This window comes from Lipotes vexillifer, unplaced genomic scaffold, assembly GCF_000442215.2.
Source record: "Lipotes vexillifer unplaced genomic scaffold, Lipotes_vexillifer_v1.1 scaffold1455, whole genome shotgun sequence".
Classification (NCBI taxonomy): domain Eukaryota; kingdom Metazoa; phylum Chordata; class Mammalia; order Artiodactyla; family Lipotidae; genus Lipotes; species Lipotes vexillifer.
The window spans coordinates 152,021-166,559 of record NW_006771873.1 but is presented as its reverse complement, the minus strand read 5'-3'; positions in this window follow the sequence as shown (position 1 = coordinate 166,559).

Below are 14,539 nucleotides of genomic sequence, written 5' to 3'. Positions count from 1 at the left end.
TTTTTTTTTTTTTTTTTTTAATTTAATTTTTATTTTATATTGGAGTATAGTTGATTTACAATGTTGTGTTAGTTTAAGGTACACAGCAAAGTGATTCAGTTATACATACACATTTATCTGTTCTTTTTCAGATCCTAGAGCATTTTCAATATGATTTGGAAATAGACCCAGAAGAGTAATCAATTTTCTGTGGAATCCTTCATTAATATCACTTAATAAAGTACTGAGTAAACCTGATTTGGGTCAATTTCTGCTGTTCTTAGAGCATCATGTCTTATATAGACTTAAGTCTGATCTTCCTACCAATTATACAGCCAGCCCCTAGGGAATGGTAGTAACTTCCCAGTAGTTAGTTCCTCTTCAAATCCACAAATATCCTACCAATCACCAAAATGTCTTTCAATCAGCCCCTCCCTCTGTCCTACCACCCACACCTCTGTACAGCTAAGGTTGAACACTCTCATTAGGAAACCTGTCTGTGCTCAAAAACAGATATGTGTACATAGCAGACACATTGGGGACATTATAACTCCACTTGTTATGAGGAACTTATATTATATATATATATTAAGTAAACAGAACTTCAGGAACTTAATGATACTGAAGGTGCCCCTTTGGGACAAACTGATATTCCAAAACAGAATGCTAGTTTCAAGCTATTCTAAAAAAAAAAGAAATCCAGACTTCCCTGGTGGCCCAGTGGTTGAGAGTCTGCCTGCTGATGCAGGGGACACAGGTTTGTGCCCCGGTCTGAGAAGATCCCACATGCCGGGGAGCTGCTGGGCCCGTAAACCATGACCTCTGAGCCTGCGCCCCCGCAGCCTGTGCTCCACAATGGGAGAGGCCACAACAGTGACAGGCCCATGTACCGTAAAAAAAAATCAATAAAATGATAAGAACTTTCTCTAAGAAGTGATGTATAAACTGAATTTTAAAATATAAATTATTTTAGAAAAGCTGAGAATGTGTCATATAAGTATATAAATTTTGCTTTGTTATTTTTGCTTTAGTATAAAAAGGCATATACTCAATGATGCATAGATTAATAGCATATTTTATCCTAAATCTATTCCTAAGTAATATCTAAGATTTGTAACTATTATTTATAATTTAAAATAATAAATTCTAATAAATGTGCTGTATCTTTTTTCTTACTTACAAATTTGTTACAATTGTTGGTTTTAAAATTATAGTGTTCTATCCATCTATACAGGAACTAGCTATGGAAGCAATACTTGACACAAATGGATATGTTACTTTTGAACAATTTTATGACTTTTGATATGTTGAAATATCAAATACAACTGGTAATGATATATCCCATTGGGGGTGGGGGGATAGTAAAATGCATTTATTCAGATACTCAATGAGACAAAAGATGGAAAATGTAAGTACTCTTCCTGCTATTATCATGTCAATCAGAAATATATGGAGAAAACAGCCACAAATTAAGTGAAAAATCTAGATGCCAGAAGCATAAAGCATTTTACTTGGCCTCCACAAAGTGAAGTTTAAAGTATACACATTGACATAAATAAGCTTAAGTTATATATTATCATTTTCAGTGAAAAAATGCTACCTTTTTTCATGAAAAAAATTTAAAATACCCAAGAAAATGGAGATAATCACTATTTCTCATTGACGCTAAGTATTCAGAGCAATATGCCTCATTACTAGAGCCTGCAAATTCTCCCAGGGAGCAAGTATCAAACTGTGTTAAATACAATAACTACATGTAACTCATTTCACTGCTGTGTACAGATAGATCCGGACACACACATCTGCTTACATTTAAACACATATAAATGTAACATAAATGTTTTCTATCAAAAATCTAATTTATTTAATAAAGGTGATTGTTTTAATAATGAATATGTTTTGTTTATTCACTTCAACAATATGGCAATCTAGTCAATTCCACCAGTCTGTGAAGAAAATCATTCCTGACATGAGTACGTTCAGCCTGTGAAGACAGTCTTGAAATTGTTACTTTTGAACATAAATATTTCTCTTTTTATATAATTGATAGCATATTTTCTATAATAATGACTAATTTGTTATTAACTGCACCAAAAATGTAAAGCAAATAAAAGTTGTTTCCAGAAGAAATAATGGATAAGTGTTCCTTGGGAAAATTCAAATTGTACGTTTAAAAGTTATACTCTTAAATGTGATACTGACACCCAGGGCAGTTGCATGTAGACTCACTGATACATTCTTCACATAAACTTCCATTTTGATGTGGTGGTTTGTCCCAGTACTTGGTTTTAACTGTTCATTTTTCAGGTTACGTAACAAAAACCCAAAGAATACAAGGTTGGTATATGTTGATAAGGCAGAAATATTTAAATACACAAACACTAAGTTTTGTCATCTTAATGATTTTGTGTATTACTGGGCATGGTTTATTATAAAATGAATGGTTTCAAAATAATTCACATCTGTTAATATATTACACTTTCAAGTACCCAAAGTGATACTGACTTTTCTTTCTCCTCTATTCCCAAAAACTTAAAAATTAAATTGTAATATATATTACAATTTTCCTTGTCTTTGCCTATGTAAAATTATAACCTCAGCACTATTTGTTAATCTATTTTATTTTTCTGTCAAAAGTCAATAGATGTTTTACTTCTTGCTCTTTTTGGCATTGAACTTTGAAGAGAAAAAGTCTTATTCTATAGTAATTTTTATTTTTTTAAAAAATATTTTAAGCTCAAGATAGTGAATTAAATACATTAATATTGGTCTCACAATTTCAAATTATAATTTTAAATGTCTTATACAACTTAAAAATTGGCTTATATATATTTTAACTTCCATTATTATTCTTTAGCATTTGTTTTGGTTTTATTTAGTAATCCATGTTAGCAGTTCATTGACTCTCCTTTTTGTTAATAACCTCTCATTTATACTATTGCCTTTATGTTTAGTAAAAATCTTCCATATTTATTCTTCACATCACAATTTTGACTTTTATACTCATTCTACTAACTGCTTCTAATGGAGATTTTATTTATTCTCCTGTATTAATCTTTAGCTATATTAGTCTCATATGTTATTCAGATGACTATTCTTACTTTGCTCTCAGTCTTCATAACTTTATTCATAGTGTACTGTATATTCTTTTTTTAAGAGAAGAAAACAATTGTGTCAAACTAGCTTCTTTAATTTCTAGCAGATCTTGTACAAAAGTATACTTTCCTACTGCAATATTATGAAGTTTTCTTCCTCTATGTTGCAAAATTTTATGGGCCTCATATTGACCTTTATGTGAATTAATCTAAGAAAAATCCTAAACAATCTTAATAGTTGCCTACAAAATATTAGGTTAATTCTGTTTTTTATCTTCTTGCCATTTCCTTGGCCACTATTGGAACTTACCTGAAGGTTTTTACCTGATAGACTGAATAATACAATGTTTTGTGCCCATTTAGTGCACTGATACTCCAAGAAGAATGGAGACATACTGGAGTCATTGATATTCTCTGCCCCCAAATAATACACAGCATGTTTCCTATGTGGATGTGAGTTCTGTCTGTGTCTCAGGCAAAGTTCATATTGTGGGCTGTGCCTCATGCAGCCATACACTTCATGACGGATGGTGACTGATAGATAAAATGCATGTTCTCAAAGAGAAATTGAGCCAAATTTCATATTTTTCAATCTGCTAAAAATAGCTTATGGAAATCCTGGCTTCTGCCATTTCATTTTCAGTAATATGCTCTGTTTTCTCTTACATTAATGAAGATACTATACTTCTCTTGGAATTGATTTAAAAAGCCAGCAACTGTCTATTAAATAGACTTCAGTAGGGAATAACATATTGAAAACTAAATTTTCATCATGTGTGCTCATAAATCTATTAAAATTGATAAAGTTAGAGTCTCTTATAATTAGCATCATCAATGATATAATGAGAGCCCATCTATGCTTCTTTGAGGATACCTAGACTTACAAATATAGCTAGCTTTAATTATGCCAATATAACTTCATTCATCATTCATATTCAGTGTACGAATAAGAAATCCATAACTACTCAATAGTTTTACATGTATAATTAATCTCTGTGACCTTATTTTATTCGATATCTTGTGCCAAGCTAAATAAATATGTAAGAGAAGAACAAACCTGACTTCATACTGGCTCTATTCCTTTGGCTTTAACCTTTGTGCTTTCTTGCCTCTGCTTAGTTATGCTGGCTCTGAACCTTTGTAAAAGAATGTTGCCTTTAGCCTAAAATATAAAGTAGCCCATTCTCAAGGCTCTGTGTCCCAGGATTGATTTTTTTTTAATTAAAAAAATACATATTTATTTATTTTTAATTTATTTTACTTACTTATTTTTGGCTGCTTTGGGTCTTTGTTGCTGTGCCAGGATTGATTTTTAAAGGTAAAACATTTTCAATTCATATAGGGATAAAAAATTTCAGAACAGAGAATAACGTTTGTCTGGTTGGAGGTTTACAGGAACATCATTACCAGACCTACATGGACAGCTGCAAGAACAAAGGATTATCACATCCCCTGGGGGGTGGGAGGTCTGGCTGGCACCAAGAAGTTGGCAACAACCGGCCACACTCTCTCCCCTTTTAGTATAAAAGAAGCCTGAATTCTAACTCGGGGAAGATTCTAATTCTAATTCTAATTGAATTCTAATTCTAACATTGGGACACTAATCCACCATCTTCTAAGTCTGCTGGCTTTCTGAATAGTCTCTATTCTTTGCCCCAAACAACTCATCTCTCAATTTAATGGCTTGTGCAGTGAACAGTACAAGTGTGGACTCAGTAACAAGTACATTTATGGAAGCATAAATAGATAGGTTGGTAGGTGGATGGATGAATGATAAATAGATAATGCATTATTTTGTTAGAGCACATTTAAAAATACCTAACAGGGCTTCCCTGGTGGTGCAGTGGTTAAGAATCCACCTGCCAATGCAGGGGACATGGGTTCGAGTTCTGGTCCAGGAAGATCCCACATGCCACGGAACAGCTAAGCCCGTGTGCCACAACTACTGAGCCTACGCTCTACAGCCTGCGAGCCACAACTACTGAAGCCCTCCTGCCTTGAGCCCAAGCTCTGCAACAAGAGAAGCCACCGCAATGAGAAGCCTGTGTAACTGCAATGAAGAGTAGTCCCCGCTCGCCACAACTAGAGAAAACCTGTGCACAGCAATGAAGACCCAACGCAACCAAAAATAAATAAATAAATAAATTTATTTTTAAAAATGCCTAATATTGACAGATTGTTTACGAAGCAATAAATGTGGATTATTCTGTAGTTTATCATAATATATTTTAATAATTCACCTTTCTTTGTGTAGCATTCATACTGGAGGTTTTCTATTCTTAATTAAATGAAAATGCAGTGAAATATTATTTTGAAAAGCAGGTTAAACTTTTATTTTCTCTTTCTTTAAAATGTGTGTACTCACTGTTAGCATTTGATGTTTTCTGGGTGTGTCTTAGGTCTGGGCAAATTGGAATAACTTCTCTAGGCCATATCTTCTGATGTGACGCAGAAGATATGTCAACCTTTATTTTTCTGTTTAAAGATCTCACTAACATTAATGTACTCCCTTAAAAGAAAAGTATTTCAAAATAATTTTTGAAACTCAACATTCCTATAAAAACACTAAAAATAATGGTTGTTTGAAAAGTTATTATAGACCTTCAGGTCTATAAATATAAATATAAATAAATATTAATATAAAATATATTATTTTATATTTGATAAATATAAAATATATATTAAACTTAAAACACCAAAAGGACAAATTGGAAGATTGGATATACTGTCTGTGTCATTTTATAATACATTATTTTTGGCCTGAATCTCTGAAATATGACTCTGCAATCATTTCATTGTTATTTTTACTGAATAGTTGTCCATTTTTTAAAATAGGATTTAAATTAAAAAAAACATCAGTTTCTTATTCATGAGACCAGCTCAGGATTACCTTTAAATTGTAGTCAAATAACAGAATATAGAGAAGTCACATCATTTTCCAGGGAATACAAAAACAAAATATTTTTTCCTCTGTTAAATTTCTGGCTGCTGTTTTATAATACTTCTTAGATTTAGTCAGCATTTTTGAAGCTTGTGCAGATTAGAAATCTCTTAAGAACTGCCCTGACAGCAAGAAAAGCCCTGTTATCTTCTATTCATAAAAATGATTATTTTGGAGAGGCACTTTCCTTCAGTAGCTTTGGAAGCTTGTTTATATAATGTACCAACAGAATACGATTTTCAGAGAAATTAGAAAACTACAAAAATATAAAGAAATTATGCAGTATCTACCCATATGGAAATTAATAAATAAAAGGAAATTCCCTAAATACACATATTCAGAATACTACTGGATAATCAAGTTGGATATGAGTGCAGAAGTAACTTGGTACCTGATGGAAAGATAATGTAATTTGAGAACTGCATCATTTAATGTATAATGATATGCAGAAAAAAAAGGAAAAAAAAACAGGAACAAAAACTCCCCAGATATGGCTGGAACTTACACATTATTTATCAATATTTTGGATGGTGACCAAATTGTCATCACTGGCTGCTTTGGCCTCTATTCATCCTGAGGCTGCCTGGATAAAAACAAATGCTTCCTGGGATAGCAAAGCAACCAGGTAGTGAAATCAAAATTCTGAACCACCTCAAATATTCTTCCTCACCACTTTCTCACTATGCCTGTTGATATTATAAACACAGAAAATATCAAGTTAGAAAATATCAAAGTATTATAAACACAGAAAATATAATTTTTCTAACTGTAACAATGTCATTTTGATACCTAAATCTGTATTAAAAAAATACATGTTTATCTCAACCTCTGTTCTCATTTACTCTCATTTGGTGTTTGCTCAGTTGCTAAATAATGGAAATTATTGTACTCTAGTCATGTATCACACTTTCATATTAACAATGAAGACCTGTGGATTATCTCAATCTCTGCCAATTATAGACTTCTTGCTGTCACTTGTTGTTTCTTATTTATGGGTACCTTGCCTTTCACAGGGCCTTTTACATCTCAGTTTCACCCCATTCATCCTTCAAGGCTCAGCTCAGATAATATGTTCTCTAGTCTCACAGGCAAAATTACTGACTTACCCCCAAGACAGAGTCTTCACTGAATTAAAAAAAAAAAGTTTCTATTTATTTTAAATTAAAAATAGGGACTCAGAAACCCATGGAAATATACATATATTTTCAAATTTTTAAAAATTAATTTTTATTGGAGTATAGTTGCTTTACAATGTTGTGTTAGTTTCTACTGAACAGCGAAATGAATCAGCTATACATGTACATATATACCCTCTCTTTTGATTTCCTTCAATATTGATAAAACTATGTTATCGATGTACTTAAGATTCATTGAAATGAAAACCAAAATAATCTTACCTAACAAGTAGTAATAATTCTTTTTTTCAAAGAACTAAAAGTGCTTTGAATGAAGAGAAAAGAAAAATACCAAAATAAATTATCAGTAACATGTTACCTATCTATGTTGGGTAGTTTCATATTGAAATTGGGAAACATTTTCAAATTCTTTGTGATCTTGGGCTTTTTGATATTTAAATAGGGTCTGCAGTTTTGTGTTATTTTTGTTTGTTTGGATGGCTGCTGCTTTGTTAACTGGTTTATTGTTGGTTTTTAACTTCGCTGGGAAAATGAAAGGTAATGAAATTAAATAAAGGCTGGAAGAGTTAAAAGAGTCTTATATTCTAGTAATATTACTGCATCCTGTTAATGTGTTGGATTTCTCTCAGCAAGCTCAAGATCGCTTCAATATCTCATAACAGTAATGTGGGCAAGTAGACAAAAGGGAAATAGAATGCCAACCTATATAATGGAAAAATTGAAAAATAAGTAAGGTGCTATATAGAGATTACTGTCTCTGGTTGAAACAGGACCAAAAACTATTTTTCCTTTAGCTACTTTGGCCCAGAGTGGGTGATGTTCATGCTTATATTTTCATGCCATTTTCTTTCGAATACTCCATGGTATACAAATGAAGTCAACATAAATGGTATATATATATATCAATACAAATATCTCAGGTGTAAGATTAATATATTGGGTCATTTCTCTTGGGAAGTTAATTTGCATTGCTTCTGATGGAAAGCTGTTCATCCTCCTTATTACAAGATGGTTATTTTAAAATACTTTGATGTAAATGTTTGACCTTTAGAACTCGAGTTCTTTTGGAGGAAATCCCAGATGTTCATACAATCAGAACCAATGTTGAATATCTTGTGTTGCCAGGTCACTAATTAAATTCCTGAACATAAACTTTTTCTTCCTGAAATGCAACATTTAGTAAATTATTTTATAATTATGCAAACATTGTTTTGTATAGATTTTGCATTTTAATGAATTAGGGAAAATCACAATTTAAAATGAAATCAGAACTTGAAAGAAAATTCTGGAGCTAAAGAGCTGCCGTCCAGTCATAATAACACAGGCTACTTTCACTGAGGCTGCAATTCCTTTGTCATTTTAAAAGTCACATATTCTCTGATCAATTATGCTTTTTTGTCTTTTTTGGAAGAAGTTTCAATATAAATCTGCAAAGGACAGATAAGAATCTTCCAGAGTAAAGAACATCTGTCTTTTTTCCATAGCATTTTCTTTATTATTACCTCTCAAATACGTTTCTATTGCTCTTATTTGGTTAGATCAAGCTTCAGGAAACAAAAGTCCAGAACTATTATTCCCACTATTATTCCCCTATTATTAATAGGTCTAAATATGTATTAATTGCTAATTGAGAATAAATTGTTATGGGAGAATAATTATCTTAAAATATTTGAAGTTTTTGATTTGTTAAATATTTTGACCCCATCCCCATTTTCTGCTTTTTAGAACATAATCAGTATACAGAAGCCTCAAACTTAAAATATGATGGAATTCTATAAGTAGAGACCTGGAGTGAATGGCTCAAGTTGTGGCATAAATTGTGTGAATCATTTGATATCTCAGCTGTCTGAGCCTTTTGTTAAATTCTCTGTGACACGATATGCTTTATAAAATAAAAAATAGGAACATAGGAGCTGATAAACAGGAGTCAAATATATTATAGGGCTAGCAATATCACAGGAAGGATAGATAGATAAATAGACTTATAGATGATAGATACATACATATACATATATGTGTATGTATATATATATATATATATATGCAATATAAACATACAGAAACATACATCTTTAAATACATTACTGTAAAGATATTTAACTTGTAGTTACTGTTCCTTCCTTCATTTAACTCATTTGCTGATCCCTTAACATAAAACATCTTTTAAATATAAAGGTGAACTAAAAATACATTCAGACAAATAGTAAATGGAGAATTCATCCCAGCAGAAAAGCTGAAAATGATATTCTAAATAGTGATTATCATACGTTTGATAAAAAGAAATCTGTTGGAAGCTTGGAGATATAGGAAAGAAATAAAATGACAAAATGTGGATAAGTATAGATAAGTATTGAGTGTATAAAATGATAATAATAATGTCTTGAATAGTTTTAAATATATGCAGAACAACATATACAAAATATGTAGCTATCTAGAGAGAGTTAGATGTGCTTCAAATGTTTAAGGTCTGTGTATGGTCTGGAATGTGGTACAGGTACTGATTTTTATTAAAATATAATAAGGTAATTAAAAATTTATAACCCATAAGGTAAGCATGTAAAGAGTAGTGAAGGTGTGTGTAAATATCAATTAATATGGGGAAATGGAATGACAAAGTATGTAAACCCATTTATATTTAATTGTAAGTTTACATCCATGAAGAAATATAGGAGAATCATTCCATCAAAGACCCACGGGTGTTCGAATTACAAACTGAATCATTTTTGTTCTTGAATACTACTTCCAAACATTTGGATTTGTTACATCTGAAATGGCACCTAAAAATCCTTTCCTGAAAAACTCCTAGGATTAGTCTTATCCCAAACCTAAATCACAGAAAAAGAAGTTTTAAAGAATATTCACAGACAATATATATTATGTCCAAATGTCCAAGCATTATTCTTATAAGAACTGTGATATGCTAAGCCAATGATAGCAGATAAGTCGTATGAATCCAACACTCCTTATTTTTGTCCTGAATACATGGACTACTAACAAACTACAACACTGTTTCTGCTTGACTGTAGGGATTTTTCTTAGCCCCTTTCCCTTCAGACTCTCAGTAGCTACTTGTAATCCCCTACAGTTGGGAAAACTGTAAAAAGATGATTTCACTTCTCTATATACTTTCAAAATAAAAGAAAAAAATATACCAAATAGCAATTATCGATGACCCTGTTCTGTGTTAATGATGCAGTGACTGGAAATTAATAACCAAAGAATAAACAAAATTGCCAAGTAACTCAGAAAGCATAACTTAAAATGCCATATTGACTGATGGATGAAACTGGAAATCAAGCCTGAAATAACAGTCTACTTAGAAAACACTGCAAAAAAATTGCATATCAAATTTCTAGAGTACAAGCAAACAATACCCGAGTAAAATCTCTAGCCTCTAATTTTGCATTACCAAATAACAAAGAAAATTTGATAATTTTTAAATTACCTAAAGGTCAACAAAGAAATAAAAAGTAAAGAAAGCAAAGAGCAAGACATTGGAAAGTTTAGTAAAGCTAGAGAAAGGAATTCTATAATTAAATGTATATAGTATTAAATAAAAAAAGCAGAAAAATCTTGAGAATTGTTAAATATATGAGTAATTTCCTTGAAAATAAAAATAATTGTATAAACTCTATTCTAATTGGAAAGAAAACACACATACATACAAAAATCAGAATAAAATTAAGAAATAAACATTAATTCAGATAAAATTATTATTTAAATGCCAATGATTTTAATAATTATCTCAGGTCATGTAAATTAGTAAATTGACTCAATAAAGCCCTGGAAAGTGTAAGAAGTTTAGAGAACAACTAACCTTCCTAAAAGTAATAAGCAGAAATATTTATTTTGTTGATTGGTTGGTAAACCCTAAGGAATTTTTTCATCCTTTCAACCCAGTTTATTTTAAATATTTCAGAGTACAGAGTAAGAAGAGTTTTCCACATATTTGTGTAAAATAAGCACAAAACTGTAACACTGAACACAAATTTTCTAGAAACACACATAAACTTTTAGGGAGTGATGGTGGGAATGGGACAAAAATGACTGGTTCATGGGAGATGAAGCACAAAGCAAAAGAGTAATCATGATCTTGAAGTGTCCTTTGGAAGTAAAGCACAAGCAACTGACAAAAGTTTTTAAATAAATATTTTAAAAAGAAATAAATATAAACACACATAAAAGTCCATTATTGTATATCTATACAAAAGTATTTAAAAATTATAAAAGTAAATGAAAGCAAATATTACTCTATCAAATGGCTATTGTGCCATATTATTACTTTCCCCTTTATTTCTATTTAAAATGTTTTAAATTGGAAATGGAAAGATTCCACCTTATTTATTATCTACTTAATACCAAGCCAACACCATGCAGCATGGAGACACAAAGTCCCATGAAATTCAGGAACAAGAAGATGACCACTTTTACCACTAGCATTGTACTTGATCCTAGAAATTTGACCAAACAGTACTATAAAACAAATTAAGTAATTTTTTTAAATCTATCCTTATTTGCAGATAATACTGTTATCTCCCTGGAAAGAGATAAGTGAAACTGTCTTTATAAGAACTGTGGTTAAGTAAAGACACATTTCCCAGAAGAAAAAAAAAAAAAAATGATGAAAAGCCTGTAAAAAGTATTCCAAATATAATTTCAAATTGTAAATACTCAAAATTTTTTATTACTCCACGAAATAAAAATCAAAATCCGATACAACTTTGTGTTTCAGATTGGAAAAAAATTCAGATGGGTATGGAATGTTTTTATTCCCAGCTGGGAAGTCATATGAATTATTTTTAGTATATACCAATGGTAAGTACTATGTAATGTGTGGTTTAACTATATGAAAAATGTGCATATAATATATATTGAATGATCATATAATGGATAACTATAATATTCAGTCTTGAAATATAAAATAATAGATCGCTCATTGATAATGTGTATACATATATATATATACATATATACACAAATAATTAAAATACCAAATTACATTTTCTCTTAGTAATGGTATTAGAAGAGTTAAGTTTCATTCTTTATTCTATTTTATGTATAATTGCTGATTATCATTGTATTTTCACTGAATTCTCGAAGATACCCTATGTGATAGAAACAGATGAATATATGTATATGTTTTTTCTAAGTCAGATACAACTATTTCAACAGTACTAGCACATTTTATGCTCTTATTTTTACTAAAAACATGTTTGAAATGTGAAACGTGAAGTAATGGGAGAAACTTTTTAGCAAACTTACCAGAATTTTTGCACTCAAATATATTTTCATCCTTAAAATGCTAATCTGGATGGCCATACGTTTATTCCAATGATATCATCATTTCCATTTTTAGAACTTATCTTTTTAAATTTCTGCCAAAATCTTCAGCATATTACTTTAAATATTGAATAGGAAAAATATTTTTTCATTTTAAGATGGAAGTACAAATAGCTTCTAGATTTGTGTCTGCTTAATAAAATGGGATATCATACTGCATGACAATTTTTTCATTATTTTATTTAAAGTTAGGTGTGATTTAAAACTGACAGTTATGTTTTCTTCCTGTATTGTCTCCATACAGATTTTTATAAGGCAATTATAATAAATAAGTTTTGAAATTATTATGAACATCACTTCAATGTAAGACCAAGCATAAAATCTCAAATAACATAAATTTTAATGCTTAATCTCTGATATTTTTGTATCAAAACTGCCTTTTTACTATGTAGCCCCTGTGAAATGTGTCCTCTATGATTTTACAAAGAATATAGTATGATTGTGATTTTATGGTTTTTTCTTTTTAATCTTATTAATGTGAGGGCATTAAACTGACCTCAAAAATACTGAAACAAAATTTTGTTTTTAAACTAGGAAAAATTTGGCACTCAGTTTGATTAGGCAGCCAAACAGTAGGTTGAAGAGGGTATTGAAGCTGTTTAGGCACTATTATTGGGAGGTTATGGTTGCCTATTTTCTCTTCAGACCTTTGACATATACATTATATTCTTAATGGTGCAGCCTGGCCTTAGTATCCTTATTTGCATGAGCCAAAGCTGTGTAGTCAGCCATGTAATTCCCCAAAGAAGCAATCCTATTATTCCAAGGGAAGATATTTTTACTTTGCCAAATGAGAAAGCAAGCTACAATACTGATCATTAGACAAATTTGAGATATGTTAAATAAATGTATTAACTACCTTATCCACTAGACAATTTGATTTCAAGAAATACTTGCCTGTAAATCCTGGGAAACATTTGCCAAAGAAATAACCAGTAAATGTGTACCTGTTGCTCCATTTTTGCAGGGCGCAGATTTACAATCTTCAGTTTCTATTTGACAGATGTGTCTTTCACATCTTTGCAGAGAGCTGCAGGTGTGCAAATGGGTCAGGCAGAGGCCTTGCACCGATGTGCTCTGGTTTCCTAAGCAGTCATCAACATTGAGTATACCAACTCTAAACATGTGACCAAGAAAACAGCTGCATCTGAAAAGCAAAAAACCCAATTAGTCATATAATTTAACATGTTTAAATGTTTATTGTGTATTTACTTAAATCCACAGGATGAGAACATACTAAAGAAGGTTGTGTGGTGTACTTTTAAAATATTCTTGTAGGAAGTGTCCATTCTTGGCAAAATTTAATTTTGGTTATCGTGCAGAATGATGCTTGAAAAGAACTTTGGCAACAAACAGATCTAGACTCAAATACAGGTCCTGCCACTTAACTGCTATGTGACCTGCTGAGATGAAATGACGGTGCGTGTGTGTCAGGATTTTTGCGAAAATGTGCTGGAAAGTTCTCTAGCATGAGTGCCTGAAAATTATGACAATTTTTGATAGTAGTATAAGTGCCTGACATTAAGATTTTGATTACTAAGGCATTCATTTCAAAGACATTCATCTGAAATAAACACACTGCCAGCTACACAAGTACATAAAAAGCCAAGCCAAGCCCCCAACCCCATGAACTTTCCCATTTTAGAAAGACTTGTTTGACCTTGATAAATAACCTTTTGTGGGGACCCTGCTTTTCCCTTCCTGCTCTTTAATTCCCACGTTCATGCTTTAAATTCACTAATAGAATGAACACTGAAACTACTAGGCACCCCACCCCGGACCCCAGTAAAAGCAGACCCCAGGTCTTCTCTGTCTCTACCTGAGCTGCGACTTTGCTGTGTGGCCCAGGAGTGCCATCTACCCTCCTCCACAAACTATGGTAATAAAACTTGTTTGTCAAAATTCTCTGATGGTTATTGCTGAGGTGCATCTTACAATCATGATAAGAACCACAAGGACCAGTCTGGTGGCCACATGGGCTCCAGCTGGGGAAATGTCTGTGAGGGCTGCCACAGGTAGTGCAGGCCAGGTGAGGGCCCCGGGCATTC